General features: G+C 39.1%; 2 long non-coding RNA genes across 2 annotated transcripts; both read left to right on the forward strand.

The window, feature by feature from the left end:
* Positions 1-15581: 15581 nt before the first annotated feature.
* On the forward strand, positions 15582-17054 carry LOC126375436 (uncharacterized). The gene is made up of 3 exons (XR_007567590.1): positions 15582-16099; positions 16171-16256; positions 16347-17054. It is a non-coding gene; the product is annotated as an uncharacterized LOC126375436 (long non-coding RNA).
* Positions 17055-18282: 1228 nt separating this feature from the next.
* On the forward strand, positions 18283-20433 carry LOC126375437 (uncharacterized). Its single transcript, XR_007567591.1, has 3 exons — positions 18283-19403; positions 19475-19560; positions 19651-20433. It is a non-coding gene; the product is annotated as an uncharacterized LOC126375437 (long non-coding RNA).
* The last annotated feature ends 3604 nt before the right edge of the window (positions 20434-24037 follow it).

Consider the following 24037-nt stretch of genomic DNA (forward strand, 5'->3'; position numbering starts at 1 on the left):
GGTATCATCAAAAGATTTCATACCCGAAAAGCCCCTGGCTCAGACGGTATCACGAATCGTGTCCTTAAAAACTTCGGTGCTCCCCTCATCTGCTTACTAACGGCAATATTCAACGTCGCCATGAGCAACTGCGTCTTTCCACAGCAGTGGAAAGAAGCAATTGTAATTGGTATACCAAAGCCTGGGAAACCTAAAAACGAACCTTCCAGTTACCGCCCTATAAGTCTCCTCAATACCATGGGGAAGATTTATGAGCGGCTCATATTTGCTAGATTACGGGACTACGCCGAATCCAATAGTCTTATTCCACCAGAGCAGTTTGGTTTTAGAACCAAACACTCCTGCGTTCAACAAGTGCACCGTATTGTTGAACATATCTCCAGTAGATTAAACTTAAAAAACCTGTCGCTACGGGAGCGCTCTTCTTCGATGTGGCGAAAGCGTTCGACAAAGTCTGGCACAACGGCTTGATCTACAAGCTTTATTCACTGGGAGTGCCAGACCGTCTCGTGCACATCATACGAGACTTCCTCTCAAATCGAACCTTTCGCTACCGCGTGGAAGGGACGCTCTCGTCACCGCACCCGATACATGCCGGAGTCCCACAAGGCTCCGTCCTCTCCCCTTTACTATTTTCATTGTATACTAGTGACACTCCCAAATCCCCTAATACCGAATTAGCTTTATTTGCGGATGATACAGCCATCTATTCTTCGTGCCGTGGTCGAGTTATGATGACCGGAATCCTCCAACGCGCGGCCAATGCCTTGGGCAAGTGGTTTCGCAAATGGAGAATCGAGGTAAACCCGGAGAAAAGTGCAGCGGTGTACTTTTCAAAGGGCTATTATAACACGCCACGGTCACGCCGTCAACTTAAAATCATTAAGATGTTTGGCAAGCCGATCCCTTGGGAGGAGCAAGTCAAATATCTCGGCGTAGTCTTAGATAGACGTCTTACTTTCAAGGCCCATATCAAACGTGTGCGCGATCGCGCCGCGTTTGTAATGGGCCGTCTTCACTGTCTCCTTAACAAGCGAAGTAAATTGTCCCTTAGGAATAAGGTCAAAATCTACACGACTTGCATCCGTCCGATCATGACCTATGCAGGGGTAGTTTTCGCTCATGCGAGTCCCTCTCAAATCCACCGTCTACAGGTAATACAAAATCGTTTCATGCGGAAAGCCACGGGAGCTCCGTGGTTCCTTCGCAATGAAAATCTGCACATTGACCTAGGTCTGCCAACCATTGCCCAATGGCTCAAATTAGCTTCCAAACGTTTTTTCGATTCTGCTCCGCACCACCCAAATCCCCTGGTAGTTGCGGCTTCCGAATACATCCCGCTTAGGGACGGTACTGAAAAGTATCGGCGTCCGAAGGACGTAATATACGATCCCGACGACCCGATTACTCTAGCCATAGAGGCAGCCAATCAGCTCGCGACACCAAACACTTCAGGACCCCGATACCGACCCCGCCGGCGTGGTCGACGATTTCCCTCATTCAGCGCTTATCGCTATCGACCCACTAGGGTCGATTAATTCTTTCAAATATTTTTCCTCTCAGACGACGCCCTGAGCCGAGGTTCGCGCCCAACTGGGCACCCTCAGGCCTGTTGTCTTAAACGTTGTACCGGGTGAGAGCCTTCAGCGCTCCCCATTTGTCCGGCCAAGTAGTTAATGCCATCTGCGGCAAATCTACAATAAGTCACGTCAAAAAAAAAAAAAAAAAAAAAAGAGTCATTATCTGACGTCATGGTGATAGGGCCCTGTGCAAGTACAGGCGAAAATCGAGTGCATAGTTAGATAGATAGATAAAATTCTTTGTTTAGGTTTAAGACGTTGAATTAAGTTCTTAATATTAAAATTCGAACATATTCATGCGATTATACGCACACGAATCGCTTCCCTGATGCGCAGAATGAGATGTAATCGCAAGTGCGCCATGCTGGCTCTGCATGACAACCGCGCCGCGCGCAGCGTGACTTATATCGAGCGCTTGGACCAATAAACGATACGAATGCTATCTACGTAGATGGACGTCAAACGGCTATTGGTCGAAGCGCTCAATATAATTCACGGCGCGCGCGGCGCAGTTGTCATGCAGACCCGGCTGGTCGCGATAGACCTGGCGCCGCCTTGACGGGAACGGCTTCCCAAGTGTTCCACGCTCCGCCGCGCCGGCGGGGTCGCTGTTGTGTGCAACTGCGTGCAACATGGCGGCAAAGAGGAACACCGTTGGGTTTTAGTGGGTACACCGGGTGGTGACACCCACAACCACAACCCTCACGATAGAAGAAAAGATTAGTTGGGATAATGTTCCTTGCATTTATCTGGCTAAGTACTAAATGCACGTGTCACGTCAAAAAGGTTGGTAGAATGTAGGTTTATCGCTTGTAGTCGGACAGATGATATATTCCCCGAAATTAATAATGACATGGCGTCACGCTCATAGCGTTAATTAGGCACGACTGGGCATGATTAACGAGGAACTATCGCGAAATGTTCTAGATTAGTATAGAACAGTTGACAAACTCTGCCAAAAACCTTTATAAACGTCAATAACAATTCAAAACTTAGCACCATAGCATACATACATACATAAACAGCCTATATACGTCCCACTGTTGGGCACAGGCCTCCCCTCAACAATCAACCGGAGGGGGTATGGAGCATACTCCACCACGCTGCTCTAATGCGGGTTGGTGGAGGTGTTTTTACGGCTAATAGCCGGGGCCAACGGCTTAACGTGCCCTCCGAAGCACGGAATCATCTTACTTTTTCGGACAATCAGGTGATTCAAGCCTGAAAACTCCACCATAGCAATAAGGGATTTTTCCTACTACATCCGATTTGAAACCAATCAGAGTTTGTGAATGACGGATAGTGGAAAATTACTTAGATATTGGATGACGGATATCGGATGTAGGAAGTGAAATGAAATATATTTATTGGTTCTAAAGCTAGAGTAGTAAATACCACACAGGGTATTAGTGACATCATAACGAATACTGAGAGAGATGATTCAACTCATTATTCTGAGTTAATATCAAGTGGAATTTTCCATCGCAAAATTATAGAATTGAAAATAATTTAAAAAGACTAAATTCATTAATTTTGTGACGGAAAATTCCACTTGATATTAACGCAAAATCATGGTCTGAATCATTCCCTTCAGCATTCGTTACGATGTCACTAACACCCTGGAAGTATTGCATTGCGCATTAAAGGTTAGTATTATGTGGGTACCATATTTTGCCAATAACCGTCCAAAATATAGCACCCATATAACTAAGGAAGTTTTCATACCTGCCACATGAATGTCTGTGATTGACGGATCCAAACCCGAAGTGGTCGTAGAGGTAGAATTTGTAATGGTAGTTTGCACACTTTCTTTTACCTTTATTGTCATCACTAATTTAAGAGCCACGCTCTTGTCGGTGTAGCATTCTCCATACTACTTTTTAAGGGAAAAATAGGGCAGTGGTTTCCCTCTTGCCTTCCGCCCCTAACATTTATTATTCCGATCAAAATCGAGAAACAATAAGACAGCAACAAATTCAAATTCAAAAATATCTTTATTCAGTAGGTAACATAGTTACACTTTGAATCGTCAATTTTTACATAACGAACGTCTCATCCGCCTAAAACTACTGCAGCTTCTCAGAACCTGTATAGCCAGGGAAAAGAAGCTGTAAGAAAAACCTCGGCACAGGGCCCTAGACGTTCTTTAAAAAAATAAACATAAAATATTGGTATACAATTGAGTAATTTAGCTGCCTAATATCAGTTCTCAGACAGTTAATCCCATGCATTCATATTTTCTAAATAATCACTAACTTTATAATAACATTTTTTGTAAAGTTTTTGTTTAACTACTGTCTTAAAACAGTTGAAAGGCAAATTCTGAATGTCAACATAATTATACATAATGTGATTCAAATGTCAATCTACAAGTTTTATATAATATATGCTTCTGCCATTACATTGTATTTTGGAATAATTATGAACCCGAGTAATGAGAAAATAGGTAATTATCACATTAAAGTTGTACAACGCCATCTATATTGTTTTTGGTGAAGGCCTGGAAAGTCCCTCATTAACGTTATAATCGGATAATTACCGATGTAAAGTCTCTCGCGACCCTGATAGGAGGAGCACAGCAACGATGAGAAGACCACTTGCAGTCTCACTTGATGCAAAGTCCTAAACGGTTCTAATGGACCATCACCCCATCGCTCATTATAATGGCCCATTGGTGGTGGACAACATCCAAAAACCCACCAAATAGCTGCCAACAACTTGTTTGTCTATCTAGTAAAATTCCGCTGAAGATTCATCTGAGAAAGCAATAATGCAATTTGACATTTGCGCATATAAAAGTAAGTGCGCAATGCAAACAAATTTGATCAAATAGCAACATTGCGTTCTTAGATGAATTGCTTCAATGTGGCCATTTTAACCCCCCTGGTGTCAGGAAGATACCTCGTTACAAATCACAATGTACCCTCAGACCTGTTGTCTTAAATTTTGTACCTGGTGAGTGCCCTCAGTGCTCCCTATTTGTCCGGCCAAGTAGTTAATGCTGCCGCAGAATCTACAATAAGTCACGTCACAAAAAATGGTTCCCCTCAATCAACCGGAAGGCGGAAGGAAGAAGCAAAAAGTACATTGTTTAAGGTTTACGCGGTTATTATCATAATTAAAACACATATCCCTCATAAGAGAGGAGTCTCAAATCCCTGATTAACGCGGTAAGAACCCAGTATTATGTGTTTTGATTCAACAAAAAGTAATAAAAATAACACCTATTATTTTTAATGGACGCAGTTTTCACGATTCTCGTTATTTTTTATCAAACACCACGTTTCCTACTCCACTGAACTTTAACGATCAATGCCTCCGTTGTTTACGTTGGGAAATAATTTTCCTTATGAGAAACTTCTCCATTTTTGAAGTCGGTTAAAAATATGAAAGGAATCCATTACGGATGAGTATAAGTAGTTATATTATGGCCTCAGTGGCGGCCCTAGGGCGTTGCGAGGGGTGCGAGGGCGCCGTTTTAGGGGGGGGGGGGAGGAAAAATCAGCCAAGAGGGGACCACACTGGCTGGCAACCCCGGACCTACAGGAGAGTAACGGTGGATTGGACACAGTCCTATGAATTAGACCTCCTCGCGACCACATAAAACTCATACTCAATCATTTTACCGACTTCAAAAAAGAAGGAGGTTCTCAATTCGACCGTATATCATGTATATATTTTTTTTATATTTGTTCGGGGATAACTTCGTCGTGTATGAACCGATTTTGATAATATTTTTTTTTTTGGTGGCCGTAAACGACGAAAGATTTCATTCGCTATACTTATTTTGGTGGCTGTAACCTAATCGATTAAAACTGTATTTTAAGGGGCGCCGTTGTGAGGTCTTGCACCACCTAATTATTTTGCTAGAGCCGCCACTGAATGGCCTACTAGTTTCCACAACCATGGTAGATACCTATTACCTATTTGTTCTGTAATTGTTTATCAATCTGTTTTCTGAAAATCATTCATCATCAATAACATAAATCGGTGTTCGAGATCCTGTTTATGAAAGTGTACCGTTCTTTGGTGCCCGAGCGGTTATGTTTTCAAAACATCACTCACTGTAATGTGAGCCCTTAGCGACAGTATTGTAAGCAGTGGTGCATGTAAACATTATATTACATATACACACAGGGTCATCATCATCGTCATCAGCCCATTAACGTCCCCACTGCTGGGGCACGGGCCTTCCCTATGGATGGATAGGGAGATCGGGCCTTAAACCACCACGCGGGCCCAGTGCGGATTGGTGGTTATTAACGACTGCTAATGCAGCCGGGACCAACGGCTTAACGTGCCTTCCGAAGCACGGAGGAGCTCGAGATGAAATCTTTTTTTTTTTTTGTGGTCACCCATCCTATGACCGGCCTCTGCGAAAGTTGCTTTACTTCAACAATCGCAGACCGAGCGCGTTGACCGCTGCGCCAGCGCCACCGAGCTCCTCTTACACACAGGGTGTTAGTGACGAATTGTAGCGTTGGCAGCGACTCCCCGAACGGCGACTGCTTGACATCAGTGACATCGTAACGAAAACTTTGAGGGATCATTCAGACCTTGATTCCGAGTTGATATCAAGTGGTATTTTCCGGCGCAAAAGTATTGAACGGAAAATAATTTTAAAAATATATATTAATCACTAACAAAGACAGAGTGAGTGAGATAGTTAGTGATTAATATAAGTATTAAATATATATATAAACAGGGTGTTAGTGACATCGTAACGAAAACTTTGAGGGATGATTCAGGCCATGATTCTGAGTTGATATCAAGTGGAATTTTCTGCGTCGTATATATATGAATTTTCGTTACGATGTCACTAACACCCTGTATATAACTCCTCCAAAGTCCTGGCCGAGTAATAAAAAAAAGCATTAAAATATACACACATTAATATTTAGCTGGAAAACATAAAGGTATATGGGTGCCGCAGTTTACCAAAAAAGGTGAGGTTTCAGTGAAAATTTACCTAGATTCAGATTTTTTTATTTTTTTTTTGTGATTTTAGAGAGACTCTTTACCCGACGCGCGAATACTGCGACATACACGGGAATGGGGAAACAATTGAAAACAATTAATACTTAAGTAATTCTTATTAATAATAATAATAATAATAATCATTTATTTCGGACTCATCCACATTGATTACAACCATATTTGTTAGTAAAATTGCAAGCTTACAAAACTAGTGTTAGTAACATACAAATATATTAAAATGGCAAGTCCGGATGGACTCCCCGACGCTGGCGGCCAATCATACGACTGCGTGCAGCCGAATCCAGCGAGCCAGCATCGGAGAGTCCCACCGGTCAACTAGCGCAAGTATACATATCTGTACGAGTACGCGCACGCACTAAGCACGCGCTAAGGCACTATAGGGCTATTCATACGAAGTTAACTCACTGCGTATTGTCTACATAGTAACTGAATTATGTTACCGACCAAGCGCATGTAGTGGCGTGGCATGGCGTGGGAACACGTGTAGTTGTTGCCAACCGGAGACCGTGTCGTGCACACACCTATCTACACAGATACCAAGCGAGTGAGTTCCAAGTAAGGATAAACATAATATCGTCTTTCTTTGCACAATATCGTGGAGTTAGGATGACAGCAGGTTATGTAGGAGTAGGGGAAACTTGGACGTCTATTTGCACTTAAGCCGTCTGAAAGAGGTATTATATAAATTACTAGTAGGTAGTCATTACCTATTACCGACCATCTCCGTAACTATTAAATAGAAAATCATAATTTATTTTGATAGGTACCTACTTTACTCACTTCTCATTAAAACAATCCAAACACCTCCGAGTTTAAATAAAATTTGAATTTGGAACATTAAGAATTGTGAAACTTATATTAATATTATTATGTATACGTCGTTTCCATATCTCGGGCCTATGGAGTCCCAGACCTATTTAATATTTTTTTGAAGGTAACTTTTTACGAAACATTGCGAAGTACTTAATAATAGACTTTTTGATAAGAAGTGTATTTCATTTGTATTCTCTCTTTGCGTATCTCCATTCAAGCTTAACTGAAATAGCTGCCTGTTTTTTATCTTTTAATCCTGCCTGAAAAGTCTTTACCTCTTTTGTAATTCGTTTTAGAAAAATCTGTCCCTCGCCTCTTAACAAGTCCTTTGAAATTTAATCCGTTGTACCAATTTGTAAAGGAAGACAAAAATGTTCTGGAACTTTCTCATCATTTATGGAATTTAGTGGCGCGAAAGAAATCTAACACCCGTATTTTAAGTTTTAAGATGTTAACTCGAAAGTTCTTCCACTCGATTCGGCTTCAGCTGAGCATATTGATGTTTTAACTTAACATTTACATCCTTAAGCTGCAGTAGCCCAGTTAATAGAACGCATACCTCTCATTTTAAGGTCGCAGGTTCGAATCCAGCACAGGCCTAAACCAATGAATGTCGACTTTGTTTTCGAATTTATGTTTGGATTATAAATGATTATCACGTGCTCAGCGATCAAGGAAAATATCTTGAGGAAACCCACATTCCCGAGAAATGGTTTATTCCTCGTTCGTCCTGAAGTTTTGTCCCACATTCCAAAAAATTCTTAGTTCGTCCCATATCAATTTCGAAGTCTTGCTTCGTCCCAAATTATAAGTAGGTACTTTAAAGGTATAGTCAACAAAAAAGAATACTTACTTACTTATTTTTTTAAAGTTAAATACCAATAAAACAAGCTTTATCATTAAAATATAAATCACTTTTATTATTCAGTATCACATTCAAAATCACAGAAATGTTATGTTATAATAATTTTAAATAAATACAGAACAGTCAGATCTATGAGAAACAATAATTAGGCAATATTTACAATTAAAAATATAAAAAAAAATGATTTATTAAGTTTTATTATAATAAAATAATACGAGTAACATTTAAAATAATAGGTAATCCTTTTTTGCTGATTGTACAATATAGTAAGTCTGGCATATAAAAAAAACATGGGCCGTATAAGGAATACAAAATGGGACGAAGTAGGAATAAAATATTTAAAATTATATTTTGGGACGAAGGAAGAATATTGTTCGGGACGACATAGGAATTTTTTATGTGGGACAAAACTCAGTGGGACAAACGAAGAATAAATCCGAGAAATGCATTTTCGGAGGTATGGTATGTGACATAACCTGTATTGGGCTGGTTTCCCCTTCGTGGGTTGGAAGGTCAGACAGGCAGTCGCTTCTGTACCGGACTTTTCAAATCTTCAGGTTAGGTAAGCGGACCCTGTGAAAAGACTTTACTCACTGGAGTCGAGCATATTATACTGCCAAGAAAATAGTACGAAAATAATGACGTCATGCGTCACTGGAAGAAACTCGATATATAAAGTTGAGTCGCCTTAAAATAATACCGATTTTGAGCTCAGTTCGAGGTCTTTCGAGGCCGCTTTAACAAAGGACAGAGTTGAGGAAGCTTCGAGTTAACATCTTAAAATACGGGTCTTCTTCTTTGCGAGTCGATGGCGATCAGTACTAATTTTTTTGTGTCCTAAGCGCCCTAACACCTGCACTATCTAAGACCTTCACGAAGCCACTGACAATGCCGTAAATACGGGTGCGAGTCTAATTGAGTCACTTTTTTTTAAAGTATCAAAAATTTCCAAACTTGACGTAGAAATAAACATTTACTTATATCAAATCTTATCATCACGATTGATATGACGTTTGTTTGTTTAAATTAGCAGCAAACCAGATAGATCCATATTTATTCGCACAAACCTGAGGTGAAGGCGGAAAATATCAGTTAAGCAAATATTTAACAAAACGTCAATGAAAACTTTAAAAATAAACGAGTTGAAGTGAAGGTTAGGCCGTCTAGAAAGTAATTTTTCATGATGGCAATTCTCGTCATGAGCAATATCATGTACCCACTGTAGAACCTTGTCTCACTATCATATTTGACATTTAATGAGACTTACGGTTTAATTTGTCAAAAAAGTTAATGTGACATGGTACCAAAGTGTATACATATAAAATAAAAAATGGTTTCATAAGTTTTAGATCTGTCTTTATTTAGTAATCAAAATTTCATTTTGTCTTCATTATTGATGTAGGATACTATCCAATTCCGTAGAAAATATTCAATCAATCAATCAATCAATAATACTTTATTGTACAACGACATATTCACAGGACATAAACATACGAATAAAAACATAAGTACAATAGGCGGCCTTATTGCTAAATAGCAATTTCTGCCAGGCAACCAATAAAACAATATTCCAGTAAAAAATATCACATTTGACTAGGTTGACTTTTTTCTTTTATTTACGGGCTTTGAATAAAGTTTATTATGCCAGCACCAGCGATCGAGACTATAAAACTGATAAAAAATCATTTATTATTATAGTTTATGATCCCACCCACTACAGCCTAAGATGTGATGGTGTTGTGTAGACTATTTATTATGTTTAATTGTCGAATTGGTTGCTATTTGATTATCATCACGTGCTGGACTGTATAATTATGATACAAATCTCATTACGACGTATTCGGAACAACAAAACAAGCGCGAAGTCCATGTTTATCTACCATACATATGCATATACATACATAATGTGCATTAGCAATAACACCTTATATATTGCATTGAAAGATATGACAAAGCTTCAAAAAAGATTATCTTTATTGGTATCTACAGATAATCTACCCCGGATTTTCTTTAAGTATATCGGGTGAGCGAGCGCACTCAAATTTGGTACTTTCCAACATTTGTTTTGACAATCAATTACTTTTTACTAACCGTCTAAATACGAAATTACTATGGATTTTGTGCGAAATAGCAACCTGTGACGTCATCGAAAAACGTGACAAAATGTCGCACTTATTATTATTATATTATATTTGTTTATGTACTTACTTACACTAGCAGCTCAGAGCTGATGCGTGTACTTCACTGCACTTGTTTTTAAGATTGTTATTTTCTATTATCAATGTTCATGTGGTAAATGTCTAGTCTGTGTTTAAAGGAGTTCACTGATGGTGCACTAACTATTGATTCTGGGAGCTTATTCCAAGAGTCCACAACGCGATTTTACATTTTCCTTTATTAAAATTCGTAAACGTTTTTGTTACCTTTAGAAGTGTCTTTATTTACATAGACATAACATAAACTGCCTATATACGTCCCACTGCTGGGCACAGGTCTCCCCTCAATGAACCGGAGGGGGTATGGAGCATACTCCACCACGCTGCTCCACTGCGGGTTGGTGGAGGTGTTTTTACGGCTAATAGCCGGGACCAACGGCTTAACGTGCCCTCCGAAGCACGGAATCATCTTACTTTTTCGGACAATCAGGTGATTCAAGCCTGAAAAGTCCTTACCAAACAAAGGACAGTCTCACAAAGTGATTTCGACAATGTCCCCATCGGGAATCGAACCCGGACCTCCAGATCGTGAGCCTAACGCTCTAACCACTAGACCACGGAGGCTGTTATTTGACTTTATTTAGTAATCAGAATTTCGTAATTTATCTTTGACCTAGGAAACTACCCAATTTTCGTCAAATCTAAAGCTGAAACCATTTTATGCTTTTTATTCTATGTACTAGCCCTGGCTTGAAGCCACTTTTAAAACGCTGGACAGACAAGAGATACAGTTTATTTCTAGTAATTTCTCGCAGTATCCTTTTCTTCTGCTATGTCTTCTCTCGTGTAGGTTTAGGGGTTAATGATGGGCCTTATCAATTTTGCTATGAGGCATCCCACTACGTAATTCCGATGCTGCAAAATCTGCGCATGATTCGTCCGAAGTTGTTTACGTGTCGACCAGTTACAGCTGCTTTTCAATTAAGAGTGTTCTGATCTTCCCCACGTTGCCTCTAACTGGTTAATACAGGTTAGTATATCTTGGAATAATCGCAAATATGAAATGTGACTGAGTCATTTGTGTTATAAGGTCGTAAAACCGAAAACATTTTCTTTGACGTGACTATACATACATACATAAACTTATCTCAATCTCAATTCCACATTTATCTAATCGCTTCATACTCGCACGCCGGTTCAGAGTAGATCGTATTGAACCTTTTCTAGGGACATCTCCAATTTGGTCATTGTACGTGCTTCTAGGTCTTCCTCTGCCAGCTCTACCACCAACCTTCGCTTTGTATACCGCTTTCGTAATCCTATTATCCTTCATCCGTTCTAATATGTGTTCAAATCAACTTAATATTCTCTTCTCAATCTTAGTCACTATATCGTCTTTTACGACTTATTGTATATTTACGCAAATGGCATTTAACTATTTGTTGGACAAATGAGGCTCTCATCCGGTACAAAATTTAAAACTACTGGCCTAAGGACGCCCAGTTGAACGCGAACCTCGGCCGTAGTATTATTCCTTATTCTATGCCTCGGCTCATGGCGACGCGACGTCTACATTTAAAATAATTAATCGACCCGATATTTTTAGTCCGTTTTTATTAATAGAACGAAAGCGATAAACGCTGAATGAAGGAAAACCGAAAGCGGAATCCTAATAAAATAAAAGCAGGCAATCATCGCATTTCTGAATAAGTACAAACGAATGCTAATTTCCATGTTCATCAATTATAGAAAATTGTGTTTCAGAATTTGAATTCAGGACTAAGTACTTTTTTCTTGTTTTGTTTTTGTAATTTATTAGCTCTGGCCAGTGGCGGCCCTAGCAAAATATTTGGGTGGTGCCAGACCTCAAAGTGGCACGCCTCAGCCGCTTAAAATGAAAAATGTTGTGTACGGCTACCCGGTATGAGCAATCTAACCCGATGAAGTTAGCTTGCACAAGTTTGGTGGCACACCTCGCATCGCCATAGGGCCGCCACTGGCTTTGGCGACATGGACCGTCATGAGCAATATCACGTATCCACTTTAGAACCCTGTCGCACTATCATATTTGTCATTTAATGAGGCTTACGGTTTAAATTGTCAAAAAAGTTAATGTGACATGGTTGCAAAGTGTATGCATATTAGTACTCGTGACCGGATACTTTAAACAAAAAGCAAGCGGGAAACAATTCTGTTTTCATCCTTACTCCTAGAAACGTATATTATAAATCAATGCTTACTCCTCAAGAGTTCAGTATATCGTGTATTCATTGTATCGATAAACTCTGCAATGCCTTACCGACTTCACTTTTAACAACTTTTTCGTCGTTAGGTATACTGTGTATGTCAGGACCGAAGCAAATGGAATTCCATAATCTCTGTTTACTCCTATAGGAAATAGGAGTTTATGTACGTATGTATAATATAGTTTTATTGAAAGTATTCGTTCAACTGAAAATGCATTTGCTCTTATCCCGATTAGATTGAAAGTTCAAATCCCGTATGAACTTTGTACGTTGAAAGGTCAGATTTGCTGTCACTTCGGTGAATACCAAACCTGTGAATAATATCAGGTTAGCGGGCCACGTGAAAAACGGGATAAACTTTAGGAGTTTTCTTTTAACGTGACTTATTGTAGATTTGCCGCAGATGGCATTTACTACTTGGCCGGACAAATGGAGAGTGCTAAGAGTGCTCTCAACCGGTAGAAAGTTTAAGACGACCGGCCTGAGGGTGACAAGTTGGGCGCGAAGTTCGGGTTAGGGCGTTCCTAGTGGGTCGATAGCGGTAAGCGCTGCGGTAAATTCGGCGTATCGGCGTTCTAAAGTTTAGGCGGTTTCTGTCACTAATATTACTTATAAAGAAATACATTGACACCAATCTTCTTCTTATCGTGTGGGTTGTGAGGTGGACTACCAGCACGTAACGCTTACTTACATCAGTAAATAGTAACGGCTTAACGTGCCTTCCGAAGCAAGGATCATCTTACTTTCGGACAATCAATTTGAAATTAGAAGTTTAGGTTGTCTTCCCGGGCATGTCGTAAAAACCGACAGAGGGATTGCGTCCTCTAACATGATGGACTAATGTTATGGGCGATAGGCTGATCCCTTATCACCATAAGGTTCATCATATCCATCTTAGGACTTCGTATCAACAGTGGCTGCAAGTTGTTTTTGATTACTTGTGGCTCTGCCCACCCCATTTGGGATTACGGGCGTGAGTTTATGTATGTATGTATGTAAGTTTAGGTAAACGAAGGAAATTCTGTACAGAGCCATCTGTATTGTTTTGAGGAACGCATTTCAGTAATTGAACTGCCGATTAGTGAGTTAGGACTCCATGTACCCAAACTACCCAACTTTTTCACTTGGCCGCACTATAGAAAACCCTTTATTGAACTTAAAACAAATATTAAAAATACATTATTATAATTAGACCTTGTGGTCTCTGGTTTGGTTTGGATTACAGGCTGATCACCTGATTGTCCGAAAGTAAGATGATCCGTGCTTCGGAAGGCACGTTAAGCCGTTGTTACCGGTTACTATTTACTGATGTATGAGCCATGTCAGGGGCCTTTGGCGGCTCAATCATTATTCTGACACCAGGGTTGATGAGGCTGATATTCCACTTCACAACCCACACGATAAGAAGAAGATTATTAGATAGGTTAGATAGGAGTACAACAGGCCTTATTGCTAAGGTAGCAATCTCTTCCAGGAAACCTTTGGGTATAGGAAATGAAATATCTAAGTAAGTACATTGTTTATTTATCTCCAATTCTCAGATCATACGTACGACGTCATCGAACAAAAAGTATCATAACATATATGACAAAAAACTAATTCAATGTTATTCCAGTTAACTATCATCTTGTTTGGCCTTACTCCACCCACGGTGCACTGGCCTTCGTGCGTTACTACTTAGATATAACTGATCGAATTGGACAAGCTGACGAACTAAATACATCGTCAACACTACAAGGTTCATTTGATGGTCAGAAACCTTGCATATGCCTACGTATACATACTAAGTAAGTACCACACGGAAGTTACATATTATGAAATTCTGATTACTAAATAAAGACAGATCTAAAACTAACGAAAAACATTTTCTTTTTTTGTAAAACTTATTTACTTATTAATTTTAAACAAGAAAAGGTAATAATAAGTCCGACATTTTTATTGGATTTTTCTATGACGTTACAATGTAGATGTTTCCACAGATTTCTTGTCGATATTAATTTAATATTCGATAACTTATTATTTATAACGGTCTCTGTCCAGTAGTTGAGCGTTGGGCTCACAATCCGGAGGTATCGCATTCGAATCGGGTTGTGGAACATATCACAAAAATCACTTTGTGATCCTTAGTTTGGTTAGGACATTACAGGCTGATCACCTGATTGTCCGAAAGTCAGATGATCCGGTTACTACTTGATGTATGTGAGTAATCGTTACATGAGCCATGTCAGGGGCATTTGGCGGCTCAATAGTAACCCAGGATTAATGGGGTTGGTAATCCTCCTCACAATCCACACGATAGAAGAAAAAGATGATGCATACTCTGACAGTGAAGATATGTATTGGCGATCAGCTGTTAACCACATATAGAGAGTTCGACATGATCAAGAACTTTTTTTTAAATAATATAGGCTCGCGTTTGACCACTATCCCACCTGATGGTAAATAACGATGTGGTCTAGGAACTTTCTTTCCAATATTTGTTCGATCATGAAACAAATAAGCAGCAGGTTTATCCACCTAAACCAGACAGACCTAGAAGGTGTAACGAAGCATTTCGGACCAACGAGCCTTGTAGCGACATCTTGTGGTTTCTAGCGATATATCGTTGTTTTATATTTTACCCGCAGGAAATCACAGATGGCGCTGCAGGGTTATCGATGGGCCCGAATATTTTTAATTATTTCATTTTCTTCAAAATTTGGTATATTAAAATTATCTGCAACATTTATTTTTGATATATTATAATTATATTGTTTAAATTTTGGGATCAAACAAGTCGATCGATTGTTGTCGTTGATTCGGCGAATTTATGGTTTGGTAGATTTTATTTTGGTTGGCAACATTGTTGGTTCTTGTGTCAGACTGACAGCTGGCTGAGCTGAGAGACAGGTTATGGAAAGTGGGGAGTTTTTTGGCGGGAGGCGGGAACGGGATAGTTGCTTTCTTCATTGAATAATCTAAATAATTAATACGAAGTGGTGTTTTGTGGTTAATGATCGCATTAAGTTAGTCGGAAGACATTCGCGAGTGTTATTATATTGGAGTATTCAATAAACAAAGTGTATCTGCCTATTTTCGCTTCGTGTCAGGAAGCCGCTTCATAACTCAAAAGTTTATGCGGACTTTTGAGTTAATTCGTTTGGGGTTCGGAGTAGGAGTCTACTCCGAGGGTGGGGGCTTAGGTTTCATCATCATCACCTTTCATCATTTCATTAATCATCAAGAAAAAAAATACGTCAGACATGGCTGTATGGGCATAGTTCCCTTTGCCTTACCCTTCGGGGAAAACCAAACCAAAAAAAAAAAATGGAAAGTGGGGACGTCGCGAGAGCGCCGGAGACTCCACTGCCGTAACAATAATGTGGGCAAATTAAAAGCCACGATTTATCGGCGACATCAAGAGCCGATGTCTCAATTTAAATAAACAACTTAACCGAGATGGTGAGTCCTCGCAATTCTTCGTGCATATTTTTGCACCAACTTTGTGATAACCTCGAGGTCCTTGTTTTCAGCAACATCACTGAAATCCCATCGCCGAAGGTCCAGTGGGTGGGTTTAGGTTTCATCCGAGCGATGCCCAACTATCCCGGATGAACCTGTAAGTTATTTTCTTTGTTTTGCACTCGTGAGTTGCCTTGCCACGCTGTCAGCTGAACCACATGCTAATCATTGCCATTCCTTGTTGCAGATGGGGTTTTTGTTCCCTTTAAGTTTTTAACATTTTAACGTTTTGCAAGTTTTTAACGTCTAACGTTTTGCTAGTTTAAAGTAAGAAGAAATTTATGATTGGATCAGATGATTTCAACAATGTTTTGTGAATGAAGATTCCTACTGTTTTCTTCTGCGTTTGCAAGTTATTTCAAGCTTCATTACGGCGGAGCTAGCACATGGTATGTTGCAGAGAGATACTTTACCTAACGGCCCACTTGTTCTTTATTGAATTATCTTTCATTGGAATTATTTTTAAAAGACGTTTCAGTGGCGCCCTTCTTGGTGAAATTGTCGCTTTGTACAACCATTTTAGTATATAAGTGGTGTTGGCATAAATTTTAAAATAAAATTTAGTGAAAACAGTGTATTTCTTTTTAATTATAAAAGTGATGGGATTTTGTGTGAATTGTTTGTGTTAATGTTTGCATCTTAGGTTAAGTTGTGTTTGTCTTAGTATAAGTAAGGTTATAGGCCTCCTACAGAGACCTAACTTAAATACTTATTTTATTGCAATAAGTTTAACCCAATTCTAGGGCTTATTGTCAAATTTTAAAACTACATTTGTGTTTTCTTTTCATTTTATTTAACCATTTAGTATGAATTACAGGTTAAAAACAATTATTAACATAATTTGATGCTAGCTAGCAAATAATTTTTTATCAGTATTGAGTTTTTTTTTGTTACAATTTGGACAAATAATATCCATATAGTACTGCATTTTGAGATTTCCCAACAATTGAATTTTGAAAACATATTGATTTAAAAACAAACAATATCACTATTAAAAAACAATACTAAATTACTTTCTAGTTTTTTTAATTACATTTATAACAGGACATTGGTTTGTAATTGGAATTTGGTGACTTAGTTTCATCATCATAATATTGATAGTTGTGCCGCTGCTTGGCAAACATTTTGCTTATTTGTTTTTTTGGAAATAATTTTATAGAACTGTCTGTCAATAACAACTTTATTGAGAAATATTTAGTAGTCAACTTACTTTACAATCTTTATATATTCACAACATATTACAACTTGACAATAACAATTAAAAGTAAACATAACCTTCAACAAACAAAAATTTAATTAAAAACACTGTTGTTTCTTTTATTATTTTGAAAGTTAATTACAGGAATAAACTAAAAATTGATGTTGTGTGATAATAACAGTTATTTGGTCTATATTTAATGAAAATATCGTACATATTCTAGAAAATAAGTTTTGGAGGCAGACGGGTACATTTGGATATAAATTTACTTAGTTAACTTCAGAACTCTTTTCAAACTTGAAATTATAGCTAAGACACAACCATGGATATCCAAACTGTTGGTTTACAATCACTGCTCCGTTATGAGTTGGTTTATGGAGTGAGTATTTGTGCTGAAGCACCAGCTGATATTGTTCTCAAAATGAAGAAGCAGCTTAGGGAGTTGATCACTGGTTTCTCTCCGGATGAAGTACTGGACGATGAGCGGAAGCCACTGGCCGAATTCCCAATTATCACCGAAAAGCTGAAGGAGCTGCAGGCAAAGATTGATACTGCAGTGAAGTCTAGGGAACGTCATCGCCTTATGCGTGCTAGGGCTTTGTATAATCATCTTCATCACCGTCTTGAGCGTGTAGTATGCACGGAGTCTGTCGATAGGGACATCCAATCGAAGCAGATTGGGAATCTTAAAGCTTGCGGTCACTCATTGGAGAATTTTTCCTTTTCATGGTTAGCATTCAATAACATTTAGAAAAATTGGTGGGGTTACTTGTGTCGTAAGTGGCCTAATAACAACCTTTTTATAACAAACACGTTTTATTTATGTAGTTAAAGACTATCAATTAAGTCTTTTGATTTAAAATAACTACATTTACCATTAAATGTTTTATGTTGTTTATGTTTAATGTTTTTTTTTGTGTGTGTTTATGGTGCGCTGATAAGGCCCATACACACTAGCGTCTGCAACGCAGCGTTTTTATGAACGCCCACTTTAGCGTTCCATATTTTTTGTTTAGGCGGTTATAGCCAACTATTTAATATAGTTTTCATGTTGCTCGTGACAACATTTTTTAGGCTTTATAGTAGCCATTTATTAGAAATTCATTTAAATAGGAAACCTCATTAGGTTGACTATTTTTTTTTTGTTTTTCGACGGAGCGGGTAGTGACTCCTTAAATAAGCCTCTAGCAACTGTTGTTTTGTTTTTTGTCTTTGTTTTTAGAATTGGGGTATCGAGTGACACTAAGAGAGTTGTCAGCTCATCAGGGTTATGAATGTGGGTGACACCCAGTGAAATGGATACTGGGTGCTACTATATGAAAGAAGTGAAAGGTGATCAATGAATGGTGATGAATAACAGGTCGGGGTAATTGTTGTGCTTAGGGTTGTGCTGTTTAGATGTTGGTTTGTGCTTCGTTACGTTTTTTTTATGAATTGTTTTGTCGTCTCGTCTTTGGAGACAGTTTTTAAATTTCGACTGGTTGTGCGCTCCAGGCTCTATGGCTGAGGGCAGCCGTGTTTCTCACCCAGTTCGAAACCTCTCGTGGGTAGGGGGGTATTGTAACGAAGCATTTCGGACCAACGAGCCTTGTAGCGACATCTTGTGGTTTCTAGCGATATATCGTTGTTTTATATTTTACCCGCAGGAAATCACAGATGGCGCTGCAGGGTTATCGATGGGCCCGAATATTTTTAATTATTTCATTTTCTTCAAAATTTGGTATATTAAAATTATCTGCAACATTTATTTTTGATATATTATAATTATATTGTTTAAATTTTGGGATCAAACAAGTCGATCGATTGTTGTCGTTGATTCGGCGAATTTATGGTTTGGTAGATTTTATTTTGGTTGGCAACATTGTTGGTTCTTGTGTCAGACTGACAGCTGGCTGAGCTGAGAGACAGGTTATGGAAAGTGGGGACGTCGCGAGAGCGCCGGAGACTCCACTGCCGTAACAATAATGTGGGCAAATTAAAAGCCACGATTTATCGGCGACATCAAGAGCCGATGTCTCAATTTAAATAAACAACTTAACCGAGATGGTGAGTCCTCGCAATTCTTCGTGCATATTTTTGCACCAACTTTGTGATAACCTCGAGGTCCTTGTTTTCAGCAACATCACTGAAATCCCATCGCCGAAGGTCCAGTGGGTGGGTTTAGGTTTCATCCGAGCGATGCCCAACTATCCCGGATGAACCTGTAAGTTATTTTCTTTGTTTTGCACTCGTGAGTTGCCTTGCCACGCTGTCAGCTGAACCACATGCTAATCATTGCCATTCCTTGTTGCAGATGGGGTTTTTGTTCCCTTTAAGTTTTTAACATTTTAACGTTTTGCAAGTTTTTAACGTCTAACGTTTTGCTAGTTTAAAGTAAGAAGAAATTTATGATTGGATCAGATGATTTCAACAATGTTTTGTGAATGAAGATTCCTACTGTTTTCTTCTGCGTTTGCAAGTTATTTCAAGCTTCATTACGGCGGAGCTTGCCTTGGTTGTTTGCACTTCGAAGCTTTCCTTTGTGCGGCGCGTATGTGGATGTGCCGCGCCTCTTCTTTTGTCAACACTCCGGATAAGGCCCGGTGAAGGACTGCGAGGTTGACCGGTGGACGTGCAGCCCGCCAGCTGCGTAACAGTTGGCCCGCTGCGCCGCCATCGTCCAGCACGCCCTGGCCTGAGCCGGCCTCAACTCATCACCTGTACGGTATTCCGGAACGCCTCAGGTAGGCCTGATAGTCGGAGGTCCTCGAGTAAGTGAGGTGCCTACAGGTGTACGAACAGTGTTTAAACATAGTGATATCCCATGGTTGTAACGGAGTGACAATTAACCTGACGGACCAAAGCGCGACCTGTCTCCCTCCATAGGGTTTTTACCTGCCCATGGTTGTACTTTAATATTATATTACAAAATATACATTGTACAAATTCAAAGGGAGTTTTCTTTGTCTCATGCTCACCGGTCTATAACATCTAGCTGTGCCCTTCAGGTAAACACCACTTTATAAATTTTCTGAAACATATCAGTATTTTAACACCATTTCCTATTTACCTACCTTCTCCGTTAGGTAGCAAAAGATTTCCGTTTCAAAGGACGAACATTGATCGAATGGGGATAAACTTGAAAAAGGTTTAGTACGATCTACTCTGAAGCGACGTGCGTGTATTGATAAATGTGGAGGAAGCAAGAGAACTATAATCATGATTGTAGTAAATTTAATTCCATAGTCTCTGCTTACCCCGGTGGGAAATAAGTGCGAGTTTATATATGTATATTTGTCCACTGATGACATGTACCTGACAAAAAAGTGAGTTTTTTTTTTTACCTTTGATTGGTTTTGCTTTTGGCCCCAGACTTGCCCGAATGAGCTCGCCCAGAAGGTGCCTGTGTGTGGTGAGTTTTAAGATAGAAAAAAAACTGGAACTTTCATTACGTTTTACAAGGAATCTGTATCTAATTGGGTCACATTATGTTGAGGTTGTTATGCAGATCGGATTGGGTTTATAAAACATTTCAACAATGGCACAGTAATAGAAGTATGAACGTAACATAAAATATTAATAGTTAGATATGAGTCGAAAGTAGGTTATCGATTTTATCGCAACTTACTACGATTCAATTACATTTTTTGATAACAACTTATTTTTATACATACATACATACATAAACTCACGCCCGTAATCCCTAATGGGGTGGGCAGAGCCACAAGTAATCAAAGACAACTTGCAGCCACTGTTGATACGATGTCGAACTTATTTTTATATGCTAGAAAAATCGGGTCATCCTCTAAAGACTAACCAAACTAGGGATCACAAAGTGATTTAAAAGTAACATGATCCGGGCTTAGGAAGGCAGGTTAAGGCCTACTGCTGTAAGTACGTAGTTGTTACATGAGCCATGCCAGAGGCCTTTGGAGGCTCGAAACCCTGACTCCAGGATTGCTGAGGCGATAGACGAAGCAAGACTATCAGAATTACTGCTACAGTGCTACGAGAGGGGAAGTCAACTTTTATGACAACCTTCGGCAGGATAATGTAGGTGAAATCATTTTTTTTTATAAAAAAACTATTGGAGAATTATCGTTAAATGATAAACTACCATATCCGACATATTTCATATTTTATTGTTACTACTGTCAAGCAAGTAGCTCAGGCCACCGATACCGACCCCGCCGGCGTGGTCGACGATTTCGCCCAATCAGCTCTTATCGCTATCGACCCACTAGGGTCGCTTAATTCTTTCAAATATTTTGTGTGCGTCAAGCTAGCGGCCTCAAAAAAAAATGGGCACGAAAAAATAATTTGACCATACCAAAAAATAGTACTCTTATTGAAAAAAATAGTACCTGTTGTAAAAAAATTAGTACCATCACGGTTCTGGATTTATAGCCATGTTTTATTGCACTTGCTAGCTTGACGGTGAGCGAAATTTGGCGAGAGTTAACGACAAGGTCTTTCGCTTTGATTTAAACGCCAAAAAATAGTACCGAAATAGTACTCACCCCCTGCAAAATACCGAAAGTAGTACTTCAACGGTTCCAAAGTTGTAAAGGCAGTTCTTTGATCCCGCTAGCATAGGTTATAATGACTTTTTGACATATTTCTACAAAGAGAATCGGATCAAAATTATGATGGTAGGGAGTACTATTTCATACGAGTTTATTGACATTAGTTACATACTGAAGTATGCAAGCGTTCCCCAGATAATAGGTATTTTCAAAACGTCAAGCTAGCGGGATCAAAGAACTGCCTTTATAACTTTGGAACCGTTGAAGTACTACTTTCGGTATTTTGCAGGGGGTGAGTACTATTTCGGTACTATTTTTTGGCGTTTAAATCAAAGCGAAAGACCTTGTCGTTAACTCTCGCCAAATTTCGCTCACCGTCAAGCTAGCAAGTGCAATAAAACATGGCTATAAATCCAGAACCGTGATGGTACTAATTTTTTTACAACAGGTACTATTTTTTTCAATAAGAGTACTATTTTTTGGTATGGTCAAATTATTTTTTCGTGCCCATTTTTTTTTGAGGCCGCTAGCTTGACGCACACAATATTTTTCCTCTCAGACGACGCCCTGAGCCGAGGTTCGCGCCCAACTAGGCACCCTCAGGCCTGTTGTCTTAAACGTTGTACCGGGTGAGACCCTTCAGGGCTCCCCATATGTCCGGCCAAGTAGTTAGTGCCATCTGCGGCAAATCTACAATAAGTCACGTCAAAAAAAAGTCAAGCAAGTAGCCAATTGAATCCAAAAATAATAGCATACAAATTGCACAGTTAGCTAGTTTCTTGTAAGTAATTAGATATGGGGCATCAAATTATGTTGATACGAACCCTTCATTTTCCGTTGCCGGGGCAACGACTCAACGGTCGATGCCATAAAGGATATGCCACATTAACTTGGTTCGGCTTCTTCCGTAAAAGTGTTATGGTAGCCAAAAAAATGCCCTATGGAAAAGTGCCTAGTAGAAAAAATATCTTAGGTCGCTGTAAAGTTTCGCTGTACTTATAGCGAAACAAGAACTTCCAAGTTCGATGCCTCGCTTCCTTTACTGTCGTCAATGCCTGGGATAAATTGAGAAAACGCCAAGCAAAAGCACAACTCTGCTCCACGAATGCAAAGATTTCTATATGGTGGACTTTTTATCTGCATGACATAAATATTTAGTTACATCTAACTTTACAAATATACTTCTTGCACCAAAAAAAAAAGGAAATATTTAAAAATGACTCTTAAGTAAGTACATGGCAAATGGCAGCCTTATCGCTTACAGCGATGTCGTCCAGACAAGCATAAGGCGAGGAAATTTGTACAAATGAAAAGAATGCGGGTGCAAACTATAAATACAAATTACCAATAATATATAATAATAATTACATTATTATACATTGATAAATACATACATACAAAAATAAATAATAGACCTAATATAAATAAATAGTACACACAGCATACCTAATATGTAATAAGCAACTCCAGAGCCACATAATATAAATCACTAAAAAACACTCACTACTGCTAATCAGTTATTACGTGAACAGAACCCTGTTAAAAAATAAAACAAAGCCGAAGCGTATCAGTGCGTTTTGCCCTAACCGTGTCGCCGACCTAGTCAACTGTTCAGGTCAAAGAACGGAGTTACCTCGTGAATCAGGTCGACTGCTGAAATATTCACGATTGAGACTCGAACCTTCAGTTATAATATGGTTTCTAGGACACTTATGCATTTGTAAGGCTGTCTATAAGGCCATAACATAAGGTGGCTCTTTGGAAATTGGGTCATGGAAATAATAGGCAATTTGTTTTTCTGTTTTTCACGCACTTTTCTATTTACTAGTTTAGGATGAACTGTGTATTTGTAGGTGGTGTTGTAACGGAAGTAATTAGGTGTATACATCAATATCAAGCCTATTTCCCGTTGGGGTAGGTAAAGACAAAGGAATTCCATTTACTACCATCCTGACCACCATTTTTCTTCTTCCACACTCATCAAAGGTTTAGAGTATCTTGCCTTTCTTTAAAACATAGGTGCTTGGTCATAGGTCTTTTTGGGTGTAAGTATACAGTTTATAATACGAGTCTGACGAAAGCTTTAAACGGCTTTTTCTTAGTGGCAAAAATCTTAAAACGTCATGAGTCAATGCCAAAAGTGTCTGAAATCTTCATCGCTATGTACGATAAGGT

The sequence above is a fragment of the Pectinophora gossypiella genome, chromosome 19 (genome assembly GCF_024362695.1).
Source record: "Pectinophora gossypiella chromosome 19, ilPecGoss1.1, whole genome shotgun sequence".
Taxonomy (NCBI): Eukaryota; Metazoa; Arthropoda; class Insecta; order Lepidoptera; family Gelechiidae; genus Pectinophora; species Pectinophora gossypiella.